At 40.7% G+C, this 18,382-nt stretch overlaps 3 non-coding genes across 3 annotated transcripts; 1 reads left to right on the forward strand and 2 right to left on the reverse strand.

The window, feature by feature from the left end:
- Positions 1-442: 442 nt before the first annotated feature.
- On the reverse strand, positions 443-546 carry LOC112781958 (small nucleolar RNA R71). Its single transcript, XR_003192704.1, has one exon. It is a non-coding gene; the product is annotated as a small nucleolar RNA R71 (small nucleolar RNA).
- Positions 547-7,875: 7,329 nt separating this feature from the next.
- Positions 7,876-7,983, forward strand: LOC112780729 (small nucleolar RNA R71). The gene has a single exon (XR_003191545.1). It is a non-coding gene; the product is annotated as a small nucleolar RNA R71 (small nucleolar RNA).
- An 8,143-nt stretch (positions 7,984-16,126) lies between these two features.
- LOC112781959 (small nucleolar RNA R71) lies at positions 16,127-16,230 on the reverse strand. The gene has a single exon (XR_003192705.1). It is a non-coding gene; the product is annotated as a small nucleolar RNA R71 (small nucleolar RNA).
- Positions 16,231-18,382: the final 2,152 nt, after the last annotated feature.

The following is an 18,382-nucleotide window of genomic DNA, read 5'->3' on the forward strand; positions in this document are numbered from 1 at the left end:
AACATGGAAAACCATCATGAAGAAGAGGATCACAACCATGGGGAGGAGGTAGAGCAAATCATGCTGGGGAGGATAGAAGAGTTTTGGGCTCTTACATTAATCCAAACCCAGGCAATTGTGAAGTAGCATCCAAAAGCCAACAATCCATGCCAACAACTTTGAACTTAAACCACAGCTCATCACCCTTGTTCAGAATAACTGTTCGTTTGGAGGAGGTGTTCAAGAAGACCCCAATCAACATCTAACCACCTTCCTGAGGATATGTGACACAGTGAAGTCTAATGGTGTTCATCCTGACACCTATAGACTGCTCTTGTTTCCATTCTCATTTAGGGACAAAGCAGCCAAGTGGCGGGAATCTTTCCCAAGGGAAAGCTTGACAACTTGGGAAGATGTGGTGAACAAATTCTTAGCAAGATTTTACCCTCCTCAACGAATTAATAGGCTGAGAGCTGAGGTCCAAACTTTCAGGCAACAAGATGGTGAGACTCTATATGAAGCATGGGAGAGGTTCAAGGACTTAACAAGGAGGTGTCCACCTGACATGTTCAACGAATGGGTGCAGCTGCACATTTTCTATGAAGGGCTCTCTTATGAGTTAAAGAAGGCTGTAGACCATTCATCCGGAGGATCTTTGAACAAGAAGAAGACTATTGAGGAAGTCATAGATGTTATTGAAACAGTAGCAGAGAACGACTACTTCTATGCTTCTGAAAGAGGGAACACAAGAGGCGTAATGGAGCTAAACAATGTAGATGCTCTGTTGGCCCAAAACAAGCTCATTACCCAGCAGCTGGCTGACCTCACCAAGAAGATGGAGATGAACCAAGTAGCAGCAATCTCAACTTCATCAACAACCAAGAAGGAGTGAATGAAGAAGCAGAGGGGAGTCAGGAGCAAACCAACTACATTGGGAATTCACCAAGGAAAAACTATGATCCATACTCCAAGACCTACAACCCCGGATGGAGAAACTACCCAAACTTTGGGTGGGGAAGTGAGCAAGATCAAAACCAAGACCAGAGAAGTTACAACTCCAACAACAATGCAGCTCACCAGCAATTCACACAGAAGACATCTCAACACCCCACAACAACACTTCTCCACACGCTTATCAAAACCAAAACAGCACATCTGCTCCGAATCACTCATCAATTGATGACAAGCTCTCTAAGATTGAAGCCTTACTTGAAGGAATATGCCAAGAGATTCAAGAAAATAAGGTGTTCAAGAGGAGGTGCGAGCCAATATTAAGAACCAGGGAGAGACCATCAGGAAGCTGGACTTCTAGGTGGGATATTTAGCTGAGAAGATTCCCAAACCTACTGATAGCTTCCTGGTGCACGAAATTGTGATCTCCAGGCTCGAACAAATCCTGGTAATGGCTTCAAAGCTTGGTGCTCTGATCTTAATTCATAATCGTCACAACTTCGATACAACTAACCAGCAAGTGCACTGGGTCGTCAAGTAATACCTTACGTGAGTAAGGGTCGAATCCCACGGAGATTGTTGGTATGAAGCAAGCTATGGTCACCTTGCAAATCTCAGTCAGGCGGATTTAAACATAATATTTTATTAGATTAAAATAAACAATAAAAGGGATAGAGATACTTATGTAGATTCATTGGCAGGAATTTCAGATAAGCGAATGGAGATGCTTTTCGTTCCTCTGAACCTCTACTTTCCTGCTATCTTCATCCAATCAGTCTTACTCCTTTCCATGGCTGGCTGTATGCAAGGGCATCACCGTTGTCAGTGACTACATCCCCTCCTCTCAGTGAATCATATGCTCACGCACCCTGTCACGGCACGGCTATTCATCTGTCGGTTCTCGATCATGCTGGAATAGGATTCACCCTCCTTTTGCGTCTGTCACTAACGCCCAACAATCGCGAGTTTGAAGCTCGTCACAGTCATTCAATCATTGAATCCTACTCAGAATACCACAGACAAGGTTTAGACCTTCCGGATCCTCTTGAATGCCGCCATCATTCTAGCGTACGCCACGAAGATTCTGGTTAGGAGATCTAAGAGATATTCATTCTAGCTTAATTCATGTAGAACAGAAGTGTTTGTCAGGCACGCGTTCATAAGGGAGAAGGATGATGAGCGTCACACATAATCATCACCTTCATCACGTTCTTGGGTGCGAATGGATATCTTAGAAGCGAAATAAGAAGAATTGAATAGAAAACAGTAGTACTTTGCATTAATCTTTGAGGAACAGCAGAGCTCCACACCTTAATCTATGGAGTGTAGAAACTCTACCGTTAAAAATACATAAGTGAAAGGTACAGGCATGGCCGAGAGGCCAGCCCCTCTGATCTAAGAACCAGGCATCCAAAGATGATCCTAAGATCCTAAGAGGATCAAAAGATGCCTAATACAATAGTAAAAGTCCTATTTATAATGAACTAGCTACTAGGGTTTACATGAGTAAGTAATTGATGCATAAATCCACTTCCGGGGCCCACTTGGTGTGTGTTTGGGCTGAGCTTAAGTGTAGCACATGCAGAGGCCGTTTGTGGAGTTGAACGCCAGTTTCTGTGCCAGTTTGGGCGTTCAACTCTGGTTTTGGATCCTTTTCTGGCGCTGGACGCCAGATTTGGGCAGAAGGCTGGCGTTGAACGCCAGTTTACGTCATCAATTCTTGGCCAAAGTATGGACTATTATATATTTCTGGAAAGCCCTGGATGTCTAATTTCCAACGCAATTGGAAGCGCGCCATTTCGAGTTCTGTAGCTCCAGAAAATCCACTTTGAGTGCAGGGAGATCAGAATCCAACAGCATTAGCAGTCCTTTTTCAACCTCTGAATCTGATTTCTGCTCAAGTCCCTCAATTTCAGCCAGATTTTACCTGAAATCACAGAAAAACACACAAACTCATAGTAAATTCCAGAAATGTGAATTTAACATAAAAACTAATGAAAACATCCCTAAAAGTAACTAGATCCTACTAAAAACATACTAAAAACAATGCCAAAAAGCGTATAAATTATCCGCTCATCACAACACCAAACTTAAATTGTTGCTTGTCCCCAAGCAACTAAAAATCAATAGGATAAAAAGAAGAGAATATACTATAAATTCCAAACTATCAATGAAATAGAGCTCCAATCATATGAGCGGGACTTATAGCTTTTTGCCTCTTGAATAGTTTTGGCATCTCACTTTATCCATTGAGGTTCAGAATGATTGGCATCTATAGGAATTTCAGATTTCGAATAGTGTTCTTGACTCTCCTAGTTCAGTATGATGATTCTTGAACACAGCTTCCTTATGAGTCTTGGCCGTGGCCCTAAGCACTTTGTTTTCCAGTATTACCACCGGATACATAAATGCCACAGACACATAATTGGGTGAACCTTTTCAGATTGTGACTCAGCTTTGCTAAAGTCCCCAATTAGAGGTGTCCAGGGTTCTTAAGCACACTCTTCTTTTGCTTTGGACCTTGACTTTAACCGCTCAGTCTCAAGTTTTTACTTGACACCTACACGCCACAAGCACATAGTTAGGGACAGCTTGGTTTAGCCGCTTAGACCAGGATTTTATTCCTTTAGGCCCTCCTATCCACTGATGCTCAAAGCCTTGGGATCCTTTTTATTTGCCCTTGCCTTTTGGTTTTAAGGGTTATTGGCTTTTTCTGCTTGCTTTTTCTTTTTCTTTCTATATTTTTTTTTTCGCCTATTTTTTTCTGCAAGCTTTGTTTTTTTTTTTTTTTTTGCTGCTTTTTCTTGCTTCAAGAATCATTTTTATGATTTTTCAGATTATCGAATAACATGTCTCCTAGTCATCATTCTTTCAAGAGCCAACATATTTAACATTCTTAAACAACAACTTCAAAAGACATATGCACTGTTCAAGCATACATTCAGAAAACAAGAAGCATTGTCACCACATCAATATAATTAAACTAAGTTCAAGGATAAATTCGAAACTCATGTACTTCTTGTTCTTTTGAATTAAAACAGTTTTTTTATTTAAGAGAGGTGATGGATTCATAGGACATTTATATCTTTAAGACAAAGTTACTAACTACTAATGATCATGTAATGAAGGCACAAACATAGATGAGCACATAACATAGAAAACGAAAAACAGAGAAAGCAAGAACAAGGAATGAATCCACCTTAGTGATAGTGGCGTTTCCTTCTTGAGGAACCAATGATGTCCTTGAGCTCTTCTATGTCTCTTCCTTGTCTATGTTGCTCATCCCTCATTGCCTTTTGATCTTCTCTTATTTCATGCAGCATGATGGAGTGCTCTTGATGTTCCACCCTTAGTTGTCCCATATTGGAATTCAATTCTCCTAGGGAGGTGTTGATTTGCTCCCAATAATTTTGTGGAGGAAAGTGCATTTGAGGCATCTCAGGGATCTCATGAAAATGAGCTTCTTGCACCTCTTGAGCTCCATGACTGGGCTCTCTTGCTTGCTCCATTTTTTTCTTAGTGATGGGCTTGTCCTCTTTGATGAGGATATCTCCCTCTATGTCAATCCCAGCTGAATTGCATAGGTGGCAAATGAGGTGAGGGAAGGCTAACCTTGCCATAGTGGAGGACTTGTCAGCCACCTTGTAGAGTTCTTGAGGTATAATCTCATGAACTTCCACCTCTTCTCCAATCATGATGTTATGGATCATGATGGCCCGGTCTATAGTAACTTCAGACCGGTTGCTAGTGGGAATGATTGAGCATTGAATAAACTCCAACCATCCTCTAGCTATAGGCTTGAGGTCCAATCTTCTTAGTTGAACCGGCTTGCCTTTGGAGTCAATCTTCCATTGAGCTCCTTCTACACATATGTCCATAAGGACTTGGTCCAACCTTTGATCAAAGTTGACTCTCCTTGTGTAGGGGCATGCGTTCTCTTCCATGTATGGCAAGTTGAACGCCAACCTCACATTCTCCGGACTAAAATCTAAGTATTTCCCCCGAACCATTGTAACATAGTTCTTTGGATCCGGGTTCTTACTTTGATCATGGTTCTTGGTGATCCATGCATTGGCATAGAACTCTTGAACCATTAGGATGCCGACTTGTTGGATGGATTTGTTTGAACTTCCCAACCTCTTCTTTGAATTTCATGTCGGATCTCCGGATACTCATTTCTTTTGAGTTTAAAAGGGACCTCAGGGATCACCTTCTTCTTGGCCACAACATCATAGAAGTGGTCTTGATGGGCTTTGGAGATGAATCTTTCCATCTCCCATGACTCGGATGTGGAAGCTTTTATCTTCCCTTTCCCTCTTCTAGAGGATTCTCCGGTCTTAGGTGCCATCAATGGTAATGGAAAAACAAAAAAGCTATGCTTTTACCACACCAAACTTAGAATATTGCTCGCCCTCGAGCAATAAACAAAAGAGTAGAAGAAGAAGAAGAAGAAATATGGAGAGGGAGAGGGAGATGTGGTTTCGGCTAAGGAGAGTGTAGAGGGGTGTGTTGTGTGAATTTGGTGAAGAATGGAGGTCTTTATATAGGGAATGGAGGGGGGGTTAAGCTTCGGCCATATGGGTGGGTTTGGGTGGGAAATTGGTTTTGAATTTTGAAGGTAGGTGGAGTTTATGAGGTAGGTTTATGGGGAAGAGGAGATGGATGTGAGTGGTGAAGGTTTAGTGGGAAGAGAGATTGAGGTGATTGGTGAGGGTTTTTAGGGAAGAGTGTTTGTGGGGTTGTGTGAAAGAGAGTGGTGAGAAGAAGTGAGTGGAGGTAGGTGGGGATCCTGTGGGGTCCACAGATCCTGAGTGGATCCTGTGGGGTCTACAGATTCTGAGTGGATCCTGTGGGGTCCACAGATCCTGAGGTTTCAAGGATTTACATCCCTGCACCCATTAGGCATGTAAAAATGCCTTTGTATCCAACTCTGGGCGTTCAGCGCCAGGTTGGTGGCCATTTTGGGCGTTCAACGCCCATCTGTGTGCCATTTCTGGCGTTGAACGCCAGAACCATGCCTGTTCTGGCGTTCAGCGCCCAGAAGCTGCCCATTTTGGGCGTTCAGCGCCAGAACCATGCTCTGTTCTGGCGCTGAACGCCAGACAGATGCTCCTCTAGGGTGTGATTTTTCTTCTGCTGTTTTTGATTCCGTTTTCAATTTTTCTATTTATTTTGTGACTCCACATGATCATGTACCTAAGAAAACACGAAAAACAATAAAAATAAGAATTAGATAAACATTGGGTTGCCTCCCAACAAGCGCTTCTTTAATGTCAATAGCTTGACAGTGGGCTCTCATGGAGCCTCACAGATGTGCAGAGCTTTGTTGAAACTCTCCAACACCAAACTTAGAGTTTGGATATGGGAGTTCAACACCAAACTTAGAGTTTGACTGTGAGGGCTCTGGTTGACTCTGCTTGGAGAGAAGCTTTTCCATGGTTGCAGAGGGAGATCCTTGAGTTTTGAATACAAGGGAGTTCTCATTCCATTGAAGGACTATTTCACCTCTGTCAACATCAATCACAGCTCTTGCTGTGGCCAGGAAAGGTCTTCCTAGGATGATGGATTCATCCTCTTCCTTTCCAGTATCAAAGACTATGAAATCAGCAGGGATGTAAAGGCCCTCAACCTTTACTAATACATCTTCTACTTGTCCATAAGCCTGTTTTCTTGAGCTGTCTGCCATCTCTAGTGAGATTTTAGCAGCTTGCACCCCATAGATTCCCAGTTTCTCTATTACAGAGAGGGGCATGAGGTTTATTCCTGAACCAAGGTCACACAGAGCCTTAAAGATCATGGTACCTATGGTACAGGGTATTATGAACTTTCCAGGATCCTGTCTCTTCTGAGGCAATGTCAGTTGATCCAGATCACTTAGTTCATTGATGAACAAGGGAGGTTCAACTTCCCAAGTATCAATGCCAAATAATTTGGCATTCAGCTTCATGATTGCACCAAGAAACTTGGTAGCTTGCTCTTCAGTAACATCCTCATTCTCTTTTGAAGAGGAATACTCATCAGAGCTCATGAAGGGTATAAGGAGGTTCAATGGAATCTCTATGGTCTCTAGATGAGCCTCAGAGTCCTTTGGTTCCTCAGAGGGAAGCTCCTTATTGATCACTGGACGTCCCAAGAGGTCTTCCTCCTTGGATTCACGTCCTCTCCTCTCCTCACAGTTTCGGCCATGGCGCTTATGTCAATGGCCTTGCACTCTCCTTTTGGGTTCTCTTCTGTATTGCTTGGGAGAGTACTAGGAGGGATTTCAGTGATCCTTTTTCTCAGCTGGCCCACTTGTGCTTCCAGATTTCTAATGGAAGACCTTGTTTCATTCATGAAACTTACAGTGGCCTTAGATAGATCAGAGACTAGATTTGCTAAATTAGAAGCATTTTGTTCAGAGTTCTCTGTCTGTTGCTGAGTTGATGATGGAAAAGGCTTGCTATTGCTAAACCTGTTTCTTCCACCATTATTAAAGCCTTGTTGAGGCTTTTGATCCTTCCATGAGAAATTTGGATGATTTCTCCATGTTGAGTTATAGGTGTTTCCATAAGGTTCACCTAAGTAATTTACCTCTGCTATTGCAGGGTTCTCAGGATCATAAGCTTCTTCTTTAGGAGAAGCCTCTTGAGTACTGTTGGATGCAGCTTGCATTCCATGCAGACTCTGAGAGATCATATTGACTTGCTGAGTCAATATTTTATTCTGAGCCAATATGGCATTCAGAGTATCAACTTCAAGAACTCCCTTCTTCATAAGCGTCCCATTACTCACAGGATTCCTTTCAGAAGTGTACATGAACTGGTTATTAGCAACCATGTCAATGAGTTCTTGAGCTTCTGCAGGCATTTTCTTTAGGTGAATGGATCCACCTGCAGAAGTATCCAGTGACATCTTTGATAGCTCAGATAAACCATCATAGAATATATCCAGGATGGTCCATTCTGAAAGCATGTCAGAAGGACACTTTTTGGTCAACTGTTTGTATCTTTCCCAAGCTTCATAGAGGGATTCACCTTCTTTCTGTCTGAAGGTTTGAACATCAGCTCTAAGCTTGCTCAGCTTTTGAGGAGGAAAGTACTTGGCTAAGAAAGCTGTGACCAGCTTATCCCAAGAGTTCAGGCTGTCTTTGGGTTGAGAATCCAACCATAATCTAGCTCTGTCTCTTACAGCAAAAGGGAAAAGCATGAGCCTGTAGACTTCAGGATCTACTCCATTAGTCTTAACAGTATCACATATCTGCAAGAATTCAGTTAAGAACTGAAAAGGATCTTCAGATGGAAGTCCATGAAACTTGCAGTTCTGCTGCATCAGAGAAACTAACTGAGGTTTCAGCTCAAAGTTGTTTGCTCCAATGGCAGGAATGGAGATGCTTCTTCCATGTAAATTGGAATTAGGTGCAGTAAAGTCACCAAGCATCTTCCTTACATTATTATTAATTTCGGCTGCCATCTCCTTTTCCTGTTCGAAAATTTCTGAAAGGTTATCTCTGGATTGTTGTATTTTAGCTTCTCTTAATTTTCTCTTCAGAGTCCTTTCAGGTTCTGGATCTGCTTCCACAAGAATGTTCTTATCCTTGCTCCTGCTCATATGACAAAGAAGAAGGCACAGAAAAAATAATAATAATAATAGAGATCCTTTATACCACAGTATAGGGATCCCTTTGTGAGTGGAAGAAAAGAGGGGGAGACAAAGAATGTGATGTAAAGGGAAAAACACAACTGTACCGATGGAAGAGATGTGAGATGAGATGTTAGGATATGAATGAATAAATAGAATAGGATGGGGGAGGTATAATTTTCGAAAATTATTTTGAAAAAGAGTTAGTGATTTTTGAAAATGGTTTTTGAAAATTGTTAGTAGAAAATTTTTTCGAAAATTTTTGAAATTAAAAATAAAAAATAAAAATAATTAGTTAATTAAAAAGAAATTTTGAAAAGAGGGAAGACATTTTCGAAAATGAGAGAGAGAAAGTTAGTTAGGTGGTTTTGAAAAAGTTAAGAAACAAACAAAAAGTTAGTTAGTTAGTTGAAACAAATTTTGAAAAGATAAGAAGTTAGGAGGTTAGAAAAGATATTTTGAAAAGATATTTTTGAAAAAGATAAGATAAGAAGATATTTTTGAAAAGATATGATAGAAATTAGTTTTTGAAAAAGATTTGATTTTTAAAATCACAATTAATGACTTGATTCACAAGAAATCACAAGATATGATTCTAGAACTTAAAGTTTGAATCTTTCTTAACAAGCAAGTAACAAACTTCAAATTTTTGAATCAAAACATTAATTGATTAGTTATTTTCGAAAATTTTATATAAAAATAAGAAAAAGATTTTTGAAAAATATTTTTGGAATTTTCGAAAATAACTAAGAATTTTGAAAAGGATTTGATTTTTGAAAAAGATTTTGAAAAAGATAAGATTTTCAAATTGAAAATTTGATTTGACTCATTGGCAACAACTTGATTTTTAAAAATTTTGAAAAAGTCAACTCAAATTTTCGAATTTGATGAGAGAAAAAGGGAAAGATATTTTTTTTATTTTTGAAATTTTTATGAAAACATGAAAATTATGCGATGCATGAAATTTTTAGATCAAAACAATGAATGCATGCAAGAATGCTATGAATGTCAAGATGAACACCAAGAACACAATGAAGATCATGATGAACATCAAGAACATATTTTTGAAAAATTTTTAATGCAAAGAAAACATGCAAGACACCAAACTTAGAATTCTTTAATGCTTGCGCACTAAGAATTCAAGAATGCATATGATAAACATGAAAAGACACAAAACAAAAAATCATCAAGATCAAACAAGAAGACTTACCAAGAACAACTTGAAGATCATGAAGAACACTATGAATGCATGATATTTTCGAAAAATGCAAGATGCATATCCAAGTGACACCAAACTTATGATATGACTCAAGACTCAAACAAAAAACACAAAATATTTTTTATTTTGTGATTTTCTAATTTTTTTGGATTTTTTTTTTCGAAAATTATATGAAAAAGAAAATAAGGATTCCAAAATTTTTAATATGAATTCCAGGAATCTTGCCATGTTAGTCTAAAGCTTCAGTCCAGGAATTAGACATGGCTTACTAGCCAGCCAAGCTTTCAAAGAAAGCTCCAGTCCAAAACACTAGACATGGCCAATGGCCAGCCAAGCTTCAGCAGGTATGGATACTTTTCAAGTATAGAACAACTAAGTGTGTGAGAATCTCTTCATTTGTGATGGTAAGTTGAAACCCCAGTCCAAAAATTAGACATGGCTTACAGCCAGCCAGGCTTCAACAAATCATCATGAAACACTAGAATTCATTCTTAAAAATTCTGAAGAAATTTTTGAAAACATTTTTTTTCGAAAACAAGAGAAATTTTTTTTTTTTGAAGATATTTTTGAAAAATTTTTGAAAATAAAATAAAAAGAAAATTACCTAATCTGAGCAACAAGATGAACCGTCAGTTGTCCAAACTCGAACAATCCCCGGCAACGGCGCCAAAAACTTGGTGCACGAAATTGTGATCTCCAGGCTCGAACAAATCCTGGTAATGGCTTCAAAGCTTGGTGCTCTGATCTTAATTCATAATCGTCACAACTTCGATACAACTAACCAGCAAGTGCACTGGGTCGTCCAAGTAATACCTTACGTGAGTAAGGGTCGAATCCCACGGAGATTGTTGGTATGAAGCAAGCTATGGTCACCTTGCAAATCTCAGTCAGGCGGATTTAAACATAATATTTTATTAGATTAAAATAAACAATAAAAGGGATAGAGATACTTATGTAGATTCATTGGCAGGAATTTCAGATAAGCGAATGGAGATGCTTTTCGTTCCTCTGAACCTCTACTTTCCTGCTATCTTCATCCAATCAGTCTTACTCCTTTCCATGGCTGGCTGTATGCAAGGGCATCACCGTTGTCAGTGGCTACATCCCCTCCTCTCAGTGAATCATATGCTCACGCACCCTGTCACGGCACGGCTATTCATCTGTCGGTTCTCGATCATGCTGGAATAGGATTCACCCTCCTTTTGCGTCTGTCACTAACGCCCAACAATCGCGAGTTTGAAGCTCGTCACAGTCATTCAATCATTGAATCCTACTCAGAATACCACAGACAAGGTTTAGACCTTCTGGATCCTCTTGAATGCCGCCATCATTCTAGCGTACGCCACGAAGATTCTACTTAGGAGATCTAAGAGATTTTCATTCTAGCTTAATTCATGTAGAACAGAAGTGTTTGTCAGGCACGCGTTCATAAGGGAGAAGGATGATGAGCGTCACACATAATCATCACCTTCATCACGTTCTTGGGTGCGAATGGATATCTTAGAAGCGAAATAAGAAGAATTGAATAGAAAACAGTAGTACTTTGCATTAATCTTTGAGGAACAGCAGAGCTCCACACCTTAATCTATGGAGTGTAGAAACTCTACCCTTAAAAATACATAAGTGAAAGGTCCAGGCATGGCCAAGAGGCCAGCCCCTCTGATCTAAGAACCAGGCGTCCAAAGATGATCCTAAGATCCTAAGATGATCAAAAGATGCCTAATACAATAGTAAAAGGTCCTATTTATAATGAACTAGCTACTAGGGTTTACATGAGTAAGTAATTGATGCATAAATCCACTTCCGGGGCCCACTTGGTGTGTGTTTGGGCTGAGCTTAAGTGTAGCACGTGCAGAGGCCATTTGTGGAGTTGAACGCCAGTTTCTGTGCCAGTTTGGGCGTTCAACTCTGGTTTTGGATCCTTTTCTGGCGCTGGACGCCAGATTTGGGCAGAAGGCTGGCGTTGAACTCCAGTTTACGTCGTCAATTCTTGGCCAAAGTATGGACTATTATATATTTCTGGAAAGCCCTGGATGTCTACTTTCCAACGCAATTGAAAGCGCGCCATTTCGAGTTCTGTAGCTCCAGAAAATCCACTTTGAGTGCAGGGAGGTCAGAATCCAACAACATCAGCAGTCCTTTTTCAACCTCTGAATCTGATTTCTGCTCAAGTCCCTCAATTTCAGCCAGATTTTACCTGAAATCACAGAAAAACACACAAACTCATAGTAAAGTCCAGAAATGTGAATTTAACATAAAAACTAATGAAAACATCCCTAAAAGTAACTAGATCCTACTAAAAACATACTAAAAACAATGCCAAAAAGCGTATAAATTATCCGCTCATCACTTCCCAAGTGACACGGAGAAAAACCCCAAAGGAGAAGCAAAGAAAGTAAGATGGGAAGATTGCAAAATGCTCACTACAAGTGATCAAGAGACTGAAGACAAGCAAGGCAAACTTTTCGAACAACCTGAAGACCACTCAACAAAGGAGGAGGATAAAGATCACCAAGAACCAGAAATCTCACAACAAGAGCTGCTGAAGCTCTATGCATCCTTCCCTCAACTGCTCAATGGTGTTGTGGAAAAAAGAATATACTCAAGGTTCCTAGACTTGTTTGCATCTCTGCATGTGAACATACCATTCATCAAGGCAATTCAACAAATGCCAGGAATCATCAAGTATATGAAGGAACTTCTTCCCAGGAAAAGCTCACTCAAAGGAGGCTAGACTATAGTGATGAACAAGGAATGTAGTGCCCTTATTCAACCTGAGTTGCCTACAAAAAGAAGAGACCCAGGGAGTTTTCACATCCCTTGTGCCATAGGTGAAACTATGTTCGATAGAGCACTATATGATTTGGGGGCCAGTATCAACTTAATGCCCTTATCCCTAGTGAAGAGGCTACAGATCAATGAGATAATGCCCACAGATGTAATCATTAGACTGGCTGACAAAACTCAAAAGCAAGCAATAGGAGTGGTGGAAAATATGTTGCTAAAGGTTGGAAAATACTTTCTCCCAACAGACTTTGTCATCCTGGACATGGAAGAGAGTCACACTCACCCAATCATATTGGGAAGACCATTCCTAGCTACGGCCAGAGCACTTATCGATGTAGAGAAAGGGGAGCTAATATTGAGAATCCATGATGAACGACTCAGCTTCAATATTTTCAAACTCTCACAAGAAACAAGTCAAGAGGACAAGGAACTAAGCACAAATGATAATGAGACACTGACGGAGGAAACAAGCACTGAAGCACAGCCAGTTCATTCTGAGACCCCCTTAATAGATAAACAAAGAAAACAGCAATTGCCAAAGCTCAAAGAAAAGTTGGAGGAACCTAAACCTCTAGAGGCAGGTGAAGACAGCATCACAACTCCTTTAGAAAAAGAGGTCACCAAGGGGAAGGCAACTTCAAAAGAAACAAAGAAGAAGGTACCAAGGAGGTGGAGGAACAAGAAGATCCCTACGGAAGACTTCTCTCCAGGGGATAGAGTTGTCTCAGCTTACTTAAGAGTCACGTTAACTAAGTTAACGTGAACTCTAACGTGGAGAAGGGAAGTTGAGCCAACGTTAGTGACACTTAACATTGTCACTAACGTTGGCAAATGCTCATAAGTGGCCACGTTAGAGTCCACGTTAACTTAGTTAACATGGCCTCTAATGCTAAAGAGGGGAAGAAACGCCAACGTTAGTGACATTCAACATTGTCACTAACGTTGGCCTAAGGAGAAATATACCACGTTAACTCCCACGTTAACTTGGTTAACGTGGGAGCTAACGTAAGAAGCAAGAGTGGTCGACAACGTTAGTGACACCCAACATTGTCACTAACGTTGGAAGCAACCACACAACCCCCCAAGGAGCCACGTTAACTTCCACGTTAACTTAGTTAACGTGGAAGCTAACGTTAATGAGTGAAAGAATGGCCAACGTTAGTGACACTCAACATTGTCACTAATGTTGGGGATGGCTAAGCATGGCCATGTTAGAAGCCACGTTAACCTAGTTAATGTGGACTCTAACGTGAGGCATAGGGGCACCTTGGAACGTTAGTGACAATGTTGAGTGTCACTAACGTTCTCGAAGGATGGCAAGCCCACGTTAAAGAGCCACGTTAACTAAGTTAACGTGGGCTCTAACGTGGGAACAAAGGGGGCTTTTCAAAGTTATTGGAAATGTTAAGTCTCAATAACGTGTGCGAAGGACTTAGAGGCAATGTTAGTGGCAACGTTTATGCCACTAACATTGAAGTTAACGTGGCTTTTACTTAGTAACGTTAGTGAGAAAGTTGATCGTCACTAACGTTCTCGAACTCATATTTTCACTAAACGTTAACACCCCTAACGTCCTGAGCTAAAGTCTCTGCCCACTTCACATTTTCTCTCTGCAAGTAAAGCCAAGCCCAAATGAAGAAGGGAACTGCTTCAAACTCAAGATCCAAAGGCCCAAGACTTGAAGAGCCAACTAGAAGCTGAGAGAAGTAGTATATATAGGAGTAGCTTTGAATTGTTAAGGAGTTCTGGAAGTTGGAAAAAGAGAATTACTCTCTGTATTTTACTTTCTCTGCAATTTCTAGTTCTATGATGTATTCTCCATCTTTGTTTTCATTTTCTAGAGCTATGAACAACTAAACCCCTTTTATTGGGTTAGGGAGCTCTGTTGTAATTTGATGGATCAATACTAATTTTCATTATTCTTCTTCTACCTTTTCTCTTGATTTTACTTGAAAGCTTTCGATCTTCATCCGATTGAGTAGTTATCTTGGAAAAGAAGCTATTCAAACTTGGATCTCTTTTGAACCTTGAAAGAGGAATGAAGAGATCAAGCTAGAAATGCTTTCTCATGCTGGACCAAATTAGGTTTGGATGGGTATGTGACTATAACTCTCTCAATACTTGATTTGGGAAATGCATGTAGTATAATCAGTGACTATACTTCATCTCTTCTCATGAGCAATTGACCAAGGAATTGGCTATTGATCAAGATTTGAGAGATTGAATTGCAAGAAATTGTAATTCAATCACTTAAGATTGCTAAGGAGATCAATGAGTGCATTGATTGAGGAAGAGATGAAAATGAACTTGATCTAGAGAATTGCAACATCTCCTAAGCCCAATGAACTCCCCATCTCTGATCTTACCCATTCTCTTTAATTTCTGCCATTTACTTTTATGAGCAAATCCCCCATTCCCATTTACAATTCTGCAATTTATTTTCAGTCATTTACTTCCAGTCCTTTAATTCTAGCATTTACTTTTCTGTTATTTACATTCCCGCCATTTTATTTTCTGCAACTCTCAACCCAAATTCTGGATTCGCTGAACTAGAACATTCTTCTAATTAAAGTTGCTTGATCAATCAATCCCTGTGGGATTCGACCTCGCTCTATTGTCAGTTTTTACTTGACAACAAATTCGGTACACTTGCCGAAGGGATATTTGTTGCGAGACAAGTTTTTCGTGCATCAAGTTTATGGCGCCGTTGTCGGGGATTGATTGTGCATCAACAATGATTAAATTGGAAGATCACTAGATTGAGCATTTTTATTTTGTGAATTTCATTTTCTGTTTGAGTGATTTACTTTTTGTTTTAGTTAAACTTCTTCCCTTCCCCCTCGACTCTTTTGTTTTTCTTTGTTATTTTCAATTCTGTTTGCTAACCCACTAACTGTTTGATATATTGCATCACCCACAACTAACAGTAATTCTGACACAAATACTTTCTGCACCTATCTTTTCTTGCTTGCACTTGATGGTTGTATGACAGGGAGAAGAAGCGGGGCTTCAACTTCCTTCGATTCTGAACCTGAGAGGACCTTCCTTAGATTAAGGAGGCAGGCAAGATGAAAGAAAGTGGTTGGTGCTGAGGAAGAAGAGGAATTCTTTGAACCAAACATGGAAGACAACATGGAAAACCATCATGAAGAAGAGGATCACAACCATGGGGGAGGAGGTAGAGCAAATCATGCTGGGGAGGATAGAAGAGTTTTGGGCTCTTACATCAATCCAAACCCAGGCAATTGTGGAAGTAGCATCCAAAAGCCAAGAATCCATGCCAACAACTTTGAACTTAAACCACAGCTCATCACCCTTGTTCAGAACAACTGTTCATTTGGAGGAGGTGTTCAAGAAGACCCCAATCAACATCTAACCACCTTCCTGAGGATATGTGACACAGTGAAGTCTAATGGTGTTCATCCTGACACCTATAGACTGCTCTTGTTTCCATTCTCACTTAGGGACAAAGCAGCCAAGTGGCTGGAATCTTTCCCAAGGGAAAGCTTGACAACTTGGGAAGATGTGGTGAACAAAATCTTAGCAAGATTTTACCCTCCTCAACGAATCAATAGGCTGAGAGCTGAGGTCCAAACTTTCAGGCAACAAGATGGTGAGACTCTATATGAAGCATGGGAGAGGTTCAAGGACTTAACAAGGAGGTGTCCACCTGACATGTTCAACGAATGGGTGCAGCTGCACATTTTCTATGAAGGGCTCTCTTATGAGTCAAAGAAGGCCGTAGACCATTCATCCGGAGGATCTTTGAACAAGAAGAAGACTATTGAGGAAGCCGTAGATGTTATTGAAACAGTAGCAGAGAACGACTACTTCTATGCTTCCGAAAGAGGGAACACAAGAGGAGTAATGGAGCTAAACAATGTAGATGCTCTGTTGGCCCAAAACAAGCTCATTACCCAGCAGCTGGCTGACCTCACCAAGAAGATGGAGATGAACCAAGTAGCAGCAATCTCAACTTCATCAACAACCCAAGAAGGAGTGAATGAAGAAGCAGAGGGGAGTCAGGAGCAAACCAACTACATTGGGAATTCACCAAGGAAAAACTATGATCCATACTCCAAGACCTACAACCCCGGATGGAGAAACCACCCAAACTTTGGGTGGGGAAGTGAGCAAGATCAAAACCAAGACCAGAGACGTTACAACTCCAACAACAATGCAGCTCACCAGCAATTCACACAGAGGACATCTCAATACCCCCACAACAACACTTCTCCACACGCTTATCAAAACCAAAACAGCACATCTGCTCCGAATCACTCATCAATTGATGACAAGCTCTCTAAGATTGAAGCCTTACTTGAAGGAATATGCCAAGAGATTCAAGAAAATAAGGTGTTCAAAGAGGAGGTGCGAGCCAATATTAAGAACCAGGGAGAGACCATCAGGAAGATGGAATTCCAGGTGGGATATTTAGCTGAGAAGATTCCCAAACCTACTGATAGCTTCCCAAGTGACACGGAGAATAACCCCAAAGGAGAAGCAAAGAAAGTAAGATGGGAAGATTGCAAAATGCTCACTACAAGTGATCAAGAGACTGAAGACAAGCAAGGCAAACTTTTCGAACAACCTGAAGACCACTCAACAAAGGAGGAGGATAAAGATCACCAAGAACTAGAAATCTCACAACAAGAGCTGCTGAAGCTCTATGCACCCTTCCCTCAACTGCTCGATGGTGCTGTGGGAAAAAGAATATACTCAAGGTTCCTAGACTTGTTTGCATCTCTGCATGTGAACATACCATTCATCAAGGTAATTCAACAAATACCAGCATTCATCAAGTATATGAAGGAACTTCTTCCCACGAAAAGCTCACTCAAAGGAGGCCAGACTATAGTGACGAACAAGGAATGTAGTGCCCTTATTCAACCTGAGTTGCCTACAAAAAGAAGAGACCTAGGGAGTTTTCACATCCCTTGTGCCATAGGTGAAACTATGTTCGATAGAGCACTATGTGATTTGGGGGCCAGTATTAACTTAATGTCCTTATCCCTGGTGAAGAGGCTGCAGATCAATGAGATAATGCCCACAGATGTAATCATCAGACTGGCTGACAAAACTCAAAAGCAAGCAATAGGAGTGGTGGAAAATGTGTTGCTAAAGGTTGGGAAATACTTTCTACCAACAGACTTTGTCATTCTAGACATGGAAGAGAGTCACACTCACCCAATCATATTGGGAAGACCATTCCTAGCTACGGCCAGAGCACTTATCGATGTAGAGAAAGGGGAGCTAATATTGAGAATCCATGATGAACGACTCAGCTTCAATGTTTTCAAACTCTCACAAGAAACAAATCAAGAGGACAAGGAACTAAGCACAAATGATACTGAGACACTGAAGGAGGAAACAAGCACTGAAGCACAGCCAGTTCATTCTGATACCCCCTTAATAGATAAACAAAGAAAACAGCAATTGTCAAAGCTCAAAGAAAAGTTGGAGGAACCTAAACCTCTAGAGGCAGGTGAAGACAGCATCACAACTCCTTTAGAAAAAGAGGTCACCAAGGGGAAGGCAACTTCAAAAGAAACAAAGAAGAAGGTACCAAGGAGGTGGAGGAACAAGAAGATCCCTACGGAAGACTTCTCTCCAGGGGATAGAGTTGTCTCAGCTTACTTCTCAGATATTCCCCCTAATCTCCCTACTGTACCATTTCAGTTACCTAAGGTCTTCACTATCAACAGAGTTCTTTCTCTGGAGCATGTGGAGCTCATTGATCCAACCAATGGATATAAGTCCACAGCAAGAGGGGAGGACTTTAAACACTACCAACCACCCTGATGAGGGAAAAACGTCAAGCTAGTGACG

The sequence above is a fragment of the Arachis hypogaea genome, chromosome 19, assembly GCF_003086295.3.
Source record: "Arachis hypogaea cultivar Tifrunner chromosome 19, arahy.Tifrunner.gnm2.J5K5, whole genome shotgun sequence".
In the NCBI taxonomy this organism is placed as follows: domain Eukaryota; kingdom Viridiplantae; phylum Streptophyta; class Magnoliopsida; order Fabales; family Fabaceae; genus Arachis; species Arachis hypogaea.